Here is a 13595-nt window from a genome sequence, read left to right on the forward strand (position 1 = left end):
ACTCCCATCTAAAGATAGGGAAAGGTGAGGCTTCTCTTCCTATGGTCTGTTATGTGATGCCCTGTGGAAAAAAATGTGTATCATCGAGGACAGGACTACCAAAACTGTCCTGGGGTTTTCATACTAGGCTTGAGGAATAAAAGGAAAAGGGATCAACACTTTTGTGATCCCTGACTCTGTCACTAGCTTACCCACAGGATCAGTGAGGTTGTACATGGTGCATACTACTGAACCTTTTTATGTTCATTAACAACTCAATTTTTCCAATCCGGATACATGGCCTCCACTAGATACATTATCAAGCTAATAGCAACAATACACCAAGTTGGGGAAGAAGAAACAGTGTGACTAAAGCTTTATTTTAACTATACTTTTGAACAAGTTGGTGTCGGTTCAGCATGTTTCTACAAATATGTTCACTGTAAATTCTACGAGGTAACCCAAGTTTCTTTATTTCTTTGGAGACGGTTGCAATTTAGCATACCTTGTAAAATGACTAGCACAAATTTTATGTTCGTTATTTTTATCTGACTTATTGAGATGTTAGCACATCTACTTCACGCAGCTCATGTGAGGTACTGACAAAAATAGGTTAATTAAATAGCGATTGTGCATCTCAGTCATATTAGCAAACATATTGCTGAAGCAAATGAGAAGAGGAGCATATTAAAACACTAAAGTGTTTATTCAGTGGTAGAGTCGAAATAAATAGTTTAATTGGTTTTAAGTTCTATTCAATCCCTGTTTGCCTGGTAATTACTTTGATTCATCTTTGATTATGGTATGTGATAAATTCACTTTGACATCATGTGATCTGTACTTGCTTCTAATGGTAGGTGATAATTACTAACTATAATTTTCTAACTTCCATGGATTTTTCATACATTTCTCCCCCAAGACATACAGTTTGAAATATGGCATGGTTTAAAATAAAAGGCTAAATATGGGAAATGTCTGTGTTTTTTTTTTTTTTTTCTTTTAAGATCACAACCACCGTTAATGCCCAAATAAATATAGCAAAGACAGGGGAAAAGAGCAACATGATTTAGTAACCGTATATAAAAGAAATTGTCTTCACAAAGACAGTGGAACCTGTTATACTATCTCGGAATGCACCTCAGAAGCCAAAATATATACAGAATTTTTTTTAGACTTTGCATTGAAATCGCAAGAAACTGCATCTCTTTGGGACTGTGAGGAATCTGCACACTTTTGTCAAGGCTAATAAGAACCTAGGGAATGGGCTCCTGAGATCTCTTTCTGGCCATAACACAAGATTCAGCAAGTTAAATAAAGCTCTGAGCCTCAGCAAATCTAGGGGCAAAATTAAAGTTATGGCAAATATTTCCCAACAGGTTGAGGCTTAATCAATATTTTTAAATGTGTTGGAAACTTCAGCAGTAAGTCACCAGATGTGCATACAGTTGCTCATTGCTTCTAGAAAATGTTCATATTTCCTATTCCTTGCCTTTCTCACTATTAGCTGAGACAACTGTGACATTTCTCCAGCTGGGAACAAAATTTCAAAGGAATGGATGGTTCAGAAATCATTGTCCAGGGTACTCACTAGAATGACAAATATTAGCAGCAGTGAGTGTACCTTTTTTTCCAATCAATAGTAATGGGATCAGTTGCATACCCTGTTTATAAAATAACCAAGAAAGAAGTAAGACAATATTATTGAACCACACAACCATGTTTGTTTCTCAGGACATATCAAATTTCTATAACAATAATCCACAGACCAGAGTGACAAATCTTAAAAAGACTGCAGAGAAAATAGCTCAATTTGAAAATTATGTTGAAGTGGCATCAGATTGATCAATAAACCAGTTAAAGAGTACAATATGCTTCAGTATATTTCTATAACTAACTGTTCAGAAATCGGTAGTCATCATTAGCAGAACCCTTTTCCATTCTCTTCCCTCCCACCACCATGGGAGAGAACCAATGAACACCAACTTTAGGCTAATCAAGCTACATATAATTCCACTGAAGTATTTACTTTCTATATTTGTGGTTGGCCCTAAATAGATGGGAGGGGTCTTTGCATGTTCCCATATCAGGATTCTGATCTTTACTCTGATAGTAGATACAGTTTTAACACAGAGTTGGGATTTTCACAAGTATAATTCAATTCCTGAGCTTTCATTAGCAACTCAGATGGTAGACCTTTTTGGTGTCTTGACTTATTCAACAAATATTTATTGAGCACCTATTAAATTCATTGTCAATTCAAATTTTTAGGGAAAGAAATTAAATCTTTTAGGGAATCTATTTTCCCTTACAGACTTTATGCATTTCTATTGCACCCCCTACATTATCATCTCTGGCTCAGAAAAAGTTTACTGCACTTCTCATCATCCACTAAGGTCATTATTATTTATAATCTGCTTTATCACTAATGCAGTGCTTCGTGGACTCTTCGGCTCTGGTACTGAGCTCTTTTGTCGGCTCCTGGGAGTGTAGGCGCTAGGTGGATGGCAGAAGCTTTTCATTTTATTCTTTGGCATTCTTTCCATCAACTACAAAAAGCTTTGTTCAGGCTTTTACATGAGGGGAGTCACAGCTAACCTTTGTTTCTTAAAGGGAAACCGTCTCCCCTTAGATCTGCTACAGATGGAGAAAGATGAGAAAGAAGGTGCCCAAAGGAGAAGGACTGGGAGAAGCAGAGCTAAATCCAAAAAGTTCTATATTTTTTAAGATTACCACAGCTTCATAGCAAGCGCCTGATTAGAATGAGCAATGTGTATCCCTCCCGTTTACGGGATGAAAAAGAGAATAAGATGCCTGTTTTCTTCCTAGATGCTTTGAAGAAATGGGAAAACTTTTGCTTTAATCCTTAAATTGACTTCCATATACAGAAGAGTAGGCTAAATTTTAGAACACAAGTAACTCAGAGATTAGGGCAGCGTGCATGCTTTTCTTTAAGCAGAATTTTAAAAATTTCTTCGTAAGAAAAACTGTACCCAAATTCATAAACTTCTACTCTCTTTATCTGCGTGATGCAGATATACTACAAGAGAATGACAAATGTAGAAAAATCAATCTTTTAATTAAAGAAATCTAAAATTCATGTAATCTACATGATATACCCACATAATCATGTGTAACTATAAAAAGTATGTGTCCACTCTTATTCTAAGTTATATATTTATTTAGATCTTTGCAATTTTAGAACAGTTTGTAATTTTAAAGCAGATTGGCATAAACTAAAGCAAATGTACTATATCTTAAACTTGTTGGGCAGTAGATCTGAAATAACATGTAAAATGTAAGAACTTCAAATAAGAATACATAGTGCCTCAATCTCACTTATTCTTGATCATTCTCCCTTCATTTTTTTTTTTTGAAAAATTTCAAACATGCCAAGTTGCAAGAACAGTACAATGAATAGCTATATGCTTTTGCCCTAGGACCCATGTGAAGATTTTGACCTTAACTTTCTGTTTTTACTTTCTCTCTCCTCTCCAATCCTCCTTCATTTTCTCTTCATAATATTCTTTTTCTAAAATCATTTGAAAGTAGCAGATATCATTGTACTTTATCACTAAATAATTCTCTCAAGAATATACCAAATACCGTTTCTCCCAAGAATAGGAACGCTGACCACAACACATGCATACATATATACATATAAAGTCACGATACAATTATCCAGCCCAAGATATTTAATGATGCTAAAAAACCACCATTTGACATTCAGTCTATACTCAAAATCGTATAGCAAATAGCAAATTTTCCTAGAAATATCTTTTATGAATTTTTATCTTTCTTTTCTCTGATCCAGAATCCAATCCAGGATCATTTAGCACTTTCTGTGATCATGCCTCCCTTTGACACAGAACAGTTCCATCACTTTGTACTGTGTTTTTAGGATAAGGTATTTGAAGCGTCTTAGCCACTTCTCCACTGAATATCCCTCAATTTTAATTTTCCTGATTGTTTCTTCATGATTAGATTCAAGGATCTGGGCAAGAATACCATACAGATGGCAATGTATCTTCAGTGCATCACATTAGGAAGCAGGTATTGTCTATCTGTCCTATAATTGGTATCATTGTGTTGATCACCAGATTCTTTTGTTAAAATTCCATGTTGCTTTTGTCAATACTAAGTAATAAGTGGGGGGTACTTTGAGAACATATAAATATCCTTTTCTCCAAAAGCCATTCACCTGGTAGATTTAGAATTGGTTGATGATCCTTGCCTGAATCATCATATAACAACAATGGTTACAATTACCTGGATATTCTTAAACCTCAATAACCCATATAATTAATTCAATTCTCCATTAAATTTATTAAAGGATCTCAACATACTCACTCAGGCCACAGAATATGAAGGAGGTAATAATGTTTACCATTCAGAAAATATTGAGTTTCTGCAGTTTCCTCAGGAGCAGAGGCCGATGACAGTTCATCAAGCTATTTATAGGAATTTATTATCAGTGCCAGAAAATATGAAGATGAGAGGGAAAAATGAAATTAACCACCTCTTTAAAGGGAAGAGGGGGATTTTCCAGGATAAGCCTGGATATTAGTTTTCTTAGTAATGCCTTCAGTTGAATAAGGAGACATCCTTATTCATATCTACTAATGCTAAATATATACCACTTATCAGATTAGGGCCATTTTCAACTTCTACAGGATGTACTTTATATTATGGAGCCAAACAGTTCCTTCCAGACATTTTAAATCATGCCATTTATTGATCTCTAAACTGTTCTATTTTGTTGAAGCATTTTTCACCCGGAAATGAATAAAAAATAAAAAGCCGTAGCTGAAATTCATTCTCCAAACTGATGTCAGAGTGCCCTTTCTAAAACAGAAATCTACACACATTATCTTCCTGTTTCATATCTTTCAATGAAGTCCTTTCAACTACCTAGTAAAGCTCAAACTACCAACTTATACAAAGTCCCCCTTCTCTCATGACTTCCCTTTGATTTGCCCCTTTTATTTCATTCATCAGCCAGGGTTTCCCCCCACTTCTTTACTGAAAACCCCATGATATTTTTCCTTGATGTAAATATATTCTTTCTTTCTTCTATAATTATTCCCATCCCTATCTCCTTTATTAAAGAAATAATTCCAATCTTTTAGGGGCAGCTCTAACTATGAAAGTTAAGAGTGAACATTCAGAAGCCAACCTGGTGACCGAGATTCTTCAGGTACTATCCATGTGCTGTTGATCAAGTTACCTAACTTCTCAATACCTAACTTTTATAAAATAGTGCTACACAGTGCTTATTTTGCACAGTTGTTATGGGAATTAAATGTGTTAAATCATAAAGCTCTTCAAAATGCCTGCCATAATAGGCAGACAAATATGGCAATGATGAAGTTGTTGACGATGCTTCCCCAACTTTTTATTATATATTGTTTCAAGCATAGGGAAAAATTGAAGGAATTGTACTGTTAGCAATCACCTGCTTACTATCTAGATTTTACATTTAACATTTTACTATGTTTGCTTTGTTATAAACATATTTGATATGAATATCTATCAATATAATAATGACTATTTGAAGATGAATCCATTCTTTACCTATCCTCATTCCTTCCCTTCCAATCACCTTCACCTTCAGTATAGACTAATGATGCTTCCTTTGTCTTCCCATAATACCCATGCACACTAACTTATAATTACCTGCTATGTACCTATTTCTTCTAGACTCCCGGGCACCTAGTAAGGGTATAGTTCAATAAATGTTTAAAGAATGAATGAATAATTTTTACATTATTATTTGCAGTCACAAAGTCATGCAACAACACAGCTTTTATTAGGTGGTAACGTAAATTTTGACAATTCAGTAACAAGTATTGGTGATGATGGGAGAAATCCATGAATAATAACAAAAGCCTAGTTATTAAGATGTATGAAAGAGCTTTGGGCATGGAGCCAGGGCACCAAGGTTTCAGTCCTGATTTGGTCATTTATTAGTCCTGTGTCCTCAGTTCATTTTTCTGGGAAGAACTTTCTCCATCGATAAAATGAAGGTGAAGTTTGAACAACACGGTGAGTAAGTCTCCTCTTTTTACAGTCACACAGAAATTCAAGTTAAAAGAAAGAAAGAAAAATATTGATATTATCTATCTGTATGTATGTATAACTGAGCTTTAAGGAACGAAAAATAGGCATCAAGAAAATGTACTGAGGTTAAACCAATGGTAGAAGCCCCAGTGACATGAGCCCTTAGAGCTGGATCATTATGCTTCCTATCTTCAGGAGCTGCCATTTACATACAATATAATGTGACTACACTTGCTCAAATTGTACAAGGCAGCATCTCTGGGGGCTGGGGAATGAGATTTAACACCCTGGCAAACACAAAAGAGGTATTAGACTATCTCTAAGAAACCGGAAGACCAATACCATGTGAGAAATGGAAAGCAAAAAAACTGTACTTCCAGCCCACAGATGTGCTAAAGAATATTGTTATCTCTAAAATTAGGGATGAAGGGGCAGATAGGCTGATAAATGACCTCAACAAAGACTTCCAAGTTCTAATTACCGGAATCTGTGACTATTGTAGAAGGAACTTTGCAGATGGCACCAAATTAAAGATTTTGAAATAGGGATATTATCTTGGGTTAGGTGGGTCAGCCTGATGTAACCACAAGGTTTGTCATAGAAGGGAAGCAGGAAAATCAAAGGCACAGGCAGAGAAAAGGATGTGATGATTGAAGCAGAGAGAGATGTGAAGATGACAAGCTACTCGCATTGGAGAAGGAAGAAGGGTCCATAAGTTAAGGAATGCAGGAACTCTCTGGAAGTTGGAAACGGTATGGGAACAGATCAACTCCTAGAGCCTCCAGAAGGAATTCAGCCCTGCAGATCCTTTTAGTCTTCCGACCTTTAGATCTGTAAGAGAATACATTTCTGCAGTTGTATGGCACTAAGTTGGTGGTAACTGGTTACAACAGCAGGAAATTAATACAGAGGGTATAATCTGTTAACAAATTTAACCTTAGTCTGCACAGTGGTGATCCAGTGATCTCAAGTTGAAATGCTTAACAGAAAAAAAAAAAAAAAAATAGAAAAAAAATCCTATAAATTCCACTTACGACCACACACAAATGAATTCAAACATTCTATGTAGGGATATGTCTACCATTCTGTGCACAAGGGTCTCCCATAGATAGCACAAACTTTGTTAACAGTACATTGCAAAAGAGAAACATCATGAGGAATAAAGAGAAATTGCAATTGAGAATTGGTACACAAGGAATAAAACGAGTAAAACAATCTAAAACATATATTAAAAAGTAGGTATGTGCATGGATTATAGAAAGAACTACAGAGGAGATACAATTTTAAGAACCTATACACTTTGAGGGGAAAACTTGGATTTGAAAAAATGGGACATGAGGGAACTATTTGCAATGATAGAAATGATCTATATTTTGATAACTACTAACTCAGGTATCTATGAATTTGTCAAGATCAATCAAACTGCATGCTTAATAACTGTGCATTTCACGGTGTGCAAATTATACTCACTAGAAAAAAGCAAAAGAAAAAAGTTCAATAGAAGATAAGATAAAACATCAAAATATATTCAGCATAAATGAATTAGTGAATTAAAAATCAGATCTGAGGAAATCACACCAAAACACAAAAGATTAAGCTAAAATGATGAATAATGTGAAAAAAAAATATTGTTCTAGTTTGCAGGCTGCCAGAATGTGATATACAGAAATGGAACAGCTTTTAAAAAGAGGAATTTAATAAGTTGCAAGTTTATAGTTCTAAAGCTGTGAAAATGTCCAAATTAAAGCAAGGCTATAGAAATGTTCAATCTAAGGCATCTAGGGGAAGATAACTTGGCTCAAGATGGCTGATGAAGTTCAGGTTTCTCTCTCAACTGGAAAGGCACATGCAAATATGGCTATGTCTGCTAGCTTTCTCTCCAGACTTCTTGCTTCATGAAGCTCCCCTAGGGGTGTTTTCTTTCTTCATCTCCAAAGGTCTCTGGGTGCATTGGCTCTCATGGCTCACAAGTGTTTTCCAAAATGGTTCCTGCAAACTAATAAAGGCTCACTGGAATGGGTGGAGTCACATCTCCCTCTACTCAAAGGTTAATATCCACAATTGGGTGTGTCACATCTCCACGGAGATAATCTAATCAAGTTTCCAACCTACAGTACTGAATAGGGATTAAAAGAAATGGCTGCCTCCACAACATGGATCAGGATTAAAACATGGTTTTCTACGGTACATAATTATTTCAAACCAGCAGATATTATGAAAAATGTAGGAGAGCTGGAGAAGATCCAACAACTATATAATAGGAAACCCAGAAAGAGAAAAATCAGGGACTATAGGAAAGGCAATATTCAAATAGAAATAGATGAAAATTCTTCCAATTAGGTCAAGATATGTCTTCAGAATAAAGAAACACTAGATTTTGAGAAGGCTCAATAAAAACAAAGTCTCAAATGACCATTCACATTTTAGTTTAACAGTAGGTCGTCACAATGGAGAGAAAGATTTTAAAAGCAACCAGAGGGAAAAGGTAGTTTACTTTAATAACAATTAGACTGAAAGCAGGCTTCTTATCAGACAGAAGACACCAGCTCATAATGGATTGATAGTTGTTAGGTATAATTTTATACTTGTACTCAACATTTATTAAAGAATGATGGTGAAATAAAGACATTTTCAGACAAAGACTAAGAGTGTTTAATTCACAATCAATGGAAGACATATCAAGAATGTGGGTCATCAAAAATAAAGCTGTACTCAAAGGAAAGAAATGATATTCAAGAGACAACAGGGAGCCATATTTTTACAAAAGTATCCATTTTGTGAAATCTAAACAATCATCGACCAAAAAAAAAAAAAACACATTAAAAATTCTCATAATGAATCATTTGTTAGGGATTAAAATAATTCACATGGGAAACAGAAGATGGTCGTGGTTAGCATTTTTAAAGTCCTGGTATTATTTTGGGGGGGAATAAAGATAGTGAATAATATAAGACCTTAAAGTCTAATATGTATAAATCTTTAAAAAATAAAGGTTGAGTAGTTCAGCAATATTGCAGGGCACAGAATCAACATACAAAAAATACAGTGCACTTCTATATACTAACAATAAACAAGTGGAAAGCAAAATTAACCACATTGTATCATTTACAATAATGCCAAAGAAAATGGAATATTTAGGGATAAAGTTAACAAAACCTATACAGGGTCTCTATGTTGAAGATTACAAAGTACCAATGAAATAAATTTTAAAAATAAATATATGGAGAGAGATACTGTGTTCATGCATGGATTAGAAGACTCAATGTAGAAAAGATGTCAATACTCTACCAAATTGGCTATCGGTTTTGTACAATTCCTATCAAAATCACAGCAAGGCTTTTTGGAGACATTTATGACCTTCTTGGAAAATTTATAATTAAAGGAATTGGCCCTAGAATACCTAAAGCAATCTTTTTTTTTTTTTTTTTTTTTTTTTTGCCATGGGCAAGCTCTGGGAATTGAACTCGATCTCTGGCATGGCAGGCGAGAATTCTGTCACTGAGCCACTGTTGTACCACCCTAAAGCAATCTTACAAAGAATAAAACAGGAGGGATCACTCTACCTGATATTAAGTCTTTATCATACAGCTACAGTAATTTAAACAGTGTGGCAGAGAAATAGATACATAAATCAATGGAACTGAATAGCGAATCCATAAATAGAAACAGTCAAACATGCTTGAATGTTTTTTATAACAGTTCTATTGATGTACAATAAAGTGGCTTTTAGTATATTCAGAGTTGTGTAACTATCATCACTTCTAATTCTAGAACATTGCCATCACCCCAAAAAGAAACCCCAGACCCATTAACAGCCCAACTAATTTTTGACAAAGGTACAAATTCAATGAAGAACAGCCCTTTGATATATTGTGCTCAGGTAACTGGATATCCACAGACAAATGGATATCAACCTAAACCTCATATTTTATACAAATATTAACTTGAAATGGACCACTGACAAATATAAAATAGGAAACTATGAATCTTTCAGAAAGAACTAAGAGAAAATCACCAAGATCAAGGACTAGGCAAAGAATTCTTAGACTTGTCACCAAAAACACCATCAATAAAAACAAATGACAAATTGGACTTCATTATAATTAAAAACTTTTGTTCTGAGAAATACCCAGTGAAGAGGATGAAAAGATAAACTACCAACTAGGAGAAAACATTTGAAAACCGTATATCAATCAAAAGACTAACATCTAGGCTACATAAAGAGCTCTTTACATTAAAAAAGGAATAACCCAATTAGAAAATGTACTAAAACATGAACAGATATTTTATTGAAGAGGATATACAGGTGGCAATTAATCACATGAAAAGATGTTCAATGTCATCTGCCATTAGAGAAATGCAAATTAAAATCACACCGAGATAAAATATACACCTATCAGATGGCTAAAATAAAAAATAGTGATAATAGTAAATGCTGGTGAGGATGCAGAGAAACTGCTGGTGGGAATGTAAAATAGTGCAGTCTCTCTGGGAAACAGTTTGGCCATTTCTAAGAGAAACTAAGCACACGACTACAGTACAATCTAGCAATTGCACACCAGAATATTTTCCTAGAGAAGTTACAATTATATTCACACAAAATCTGGTACAAGAACATTTGTATTATATTTACTCAGAATAGCCTCCAACTAGAAATATCCCCAAATGTCCTTCAAAGGTCATGGATGAGCAAACTGTGGTACATCTATGCAATGAAATCCCACTCACCTATAATAAGGCATTCTAGTTTGCTAGCTGCTGGAATGCAACACACCAAAGATGGATTGGCTTTCAATAAAAGGGGATTTAATTAGTTGACATATAGTTCTTCAGAGGAAAGGCAGCTAACTTTCAATCGAGGTTCTTTCTTACATGGGAAGGCACAGGGCTATCTGCTGGCGTTCTCTCCAGGCCTCTGGGTTCCATCATCTTTCCCTGGGGTGATTCCTTTCCCTGGGGTGATTCCAAAGGCCTGTGCTGAGCTGCTTGGGCTATGCTATGTTGAGCTCTCTCATTTAAGTGCCAGCCAATTAAATCAAACATCATTCATTGCAGCAGGCACGCCTCCTGGCCGACTGCAGATGTAATCAGCAACAGATGAGGTTCACATGCCATTGGCTCATGTCCATAGCAATAGATCTAGGTGCCTTCACCTAGCAAAGTTGACACCTGAATCTAACTACCACATAAGGAATAAGCTGTTGATACATGCAATGACTGCAATGAAATTCAAGGGGTTTTTGCGGAGGGGTGGGAGGAGAAAGCCAACTCAAAAAGTTACACAGTTTATGATTCCATTAATAGAATATTGTTAAGAAGACAAAATTATAGAAATGGAGAACAGATTAGTGTATGCCAAGGGTCATGGATGGGAGTGAGAATAGGAGATGAGTAAGTATGACTATTAAATGGCCACAGGTGGCCTCTTAGTGGGGATGGAAAGTTCAGCAGCTTGCCTGGATGGATGTCAATATCCTGGTTGTGATACTGTCCTCTAGTTTCAAGAGATGCTACCAATGGGGGAAACTGAATGAAGAGTAAAACAGCTCTATTAGTTCTTACAACTACATGTAAATCCATAATGATCTCAATTGTATGTAAAAATACATACATCCAGAGGCAAACACCACAGAAATAAAATAAGCAGAGTACATGCCATCTAAACTAGTAATAGGTTAAAGAAACATGCAAGGCGAAAAAACTCAACTGATGCAAATGTAAGGCAGAAAGGGGAAACATAAAGGAAGCCAGAATATAGACAATCAGTATAAAACACTGAAGTAAAAAGATAGCCATTTCATTTCTATATTCATAATAAATATAAATGAAATAAAATGCAGAAGTTGGGCTAACTGATATTTAAGACAGCCCATCTTCATTCAACAGTGCATTACATGTGTGCACAGTAAAATCCTCTTAGAATGTAGGACACATGCAATAGCCCGTAGAACAGAAGTCAGAGTGACCACGTTGAGCAGAACTGAACTCCATGTTAGTTGTGAGATAATTTCCACTTACTCACAGGAAAAGAACAGATTTTTTTTCTATTATTCTTAAAAACGATGTTACTAAAACAGAAGAATTTTAAATTGTACTGGAATTTTTTGTGGCTTCACACAACAGGTACATTTAGGATCAAGTATGTTTACATGTGTTATTTCACACGGCACATGGATCATCATGCTTTTAGGTCTCAGTCATTATAACACATTGCCACAAATGCATTTAGCATTTACTATGTACCTATTCAATCCTATGCATTCTGTATTCATGTGATTAGTGCTAACTAAAATAGTAGTTTTGTGATAAGATTTAAGTATATGTAATAATAATAAAATAGGGATATTCAATGAATTGACTGAATGTTAGTATCTCATGATATAAACAACTTTTTACCAACATTGACCAATATTGACTTACTTTATCAGTTCAAATTATTTCATTTGTTTCAAATCCCAAGAACAGTTGAGTATGGGTGGGGTGCACAAGTGCAGAGTGAATCAGAGAATAACAAGTAAGCAAATGAGTAGTAAGATTGTTCCCTCCACTCTCTCTCTCTTTTTTTTTTTAATATCAATCAGGTGCCAACCACGGAGCGAGGTACTGGTAAACCAGCCACACAAGATGATGATGGTTATACAGTTCATATTCAGTGGAAGAAGAAAGACAACAGATAAGTAATCAATTAACAAATTCAAAAATTACAGATTGTGCTAAGTGTTCTATAAGAAATAAAAAATTGTACGATTCAGAATAATGCAATTGGGCTCATCAGTATCCAAGAAGGTAGGCAAAATCAGAATATCCTATGAAATAATTTAGTGTCAATAATCAGCCATATGAATAGAAAATATATGAAATTCTGCAGTACATAGTGCTGGCATACCTTTATTTGTGTCTTGTAAAAATAAACTTCCCAACCAAATTCCTTCCTGCTAAGACGGCTTAGGTTTCTGTGTATATTCACTACTGAACGAGGTGCATTAAATAGTTCACTGTACATGTCAATGTGGGGAGCACAAACAGTGGACATACAAACGTACCAAATTCTGGACTTTCCAAAGATAAGATATTGAGCTAAGTCATTCGATGGCAAAATAGTATGGGGATGCAAATTATGGAGTATAGAACACTATGGGGCCAGCTCCAAGCAATATATGGGGGTTTTATATGCTATTCAATAGGGAATAAAAGTTTTTGAATTATTGGTCAGAAGAAAATGGTAACATTTCTATGGTATCAAATGCTAGAAAGAGGGAAAATGATAGAGAACACTCCTGGATTTGTCTTAGGGAGTTTGAAAGAAGGAATTGGACAAAGACAGCTCAGTGCCTTCTTAGACCCTTTTCTCTGAACCCCCTATCTTCAGAAAGGGTGCCTTCTGGCCTGCCCTCTAACCATCCCCCACCTAGTTTGTTCTTATGGGGAGGGGCCCAGGAGACTGAAGTTGCCCTTGTGTGTAAGTAATGGGGTAGATAAATCTATTTAATTCTGGGGTGAATTATTAACACTCTACATGTCAACATATCTATGCCACATTTTAATTTATCAGTAATAAA

The 13595-nt window shown here is 35.3% G+C and overlaps 1 protein-coding gene across 1 annotated transcript in view; it reads right to left on the reverse strand.

Moving 5' to 3' along the window:
• The window catches only part of CNTN4 (contactin 4), an 831113-nt gene that overhangs the window by 558542 nt on the left and 258976 nt on the right, over positions 1 to 13595 (reverse strand). The window lies entirely within an intron of this gene.

This window comes from Tamandua tetradactyla, chromosome 15 (genome assembly GCF_023851605.1).
Source record: "Tamandua tetradactyla isolate mTamTet1 chromosome 15, mTamTet1.pri, whole genome shotgun sequence".
In the NCBI taxonomy this organism is placed as follows: domain Eukaryota; kingdom Metazoa; phylum Chordata; class Mammalia; order Pilosa; family Myrmecophagidae; genus Tamandua; species Tamandua tetradactyla.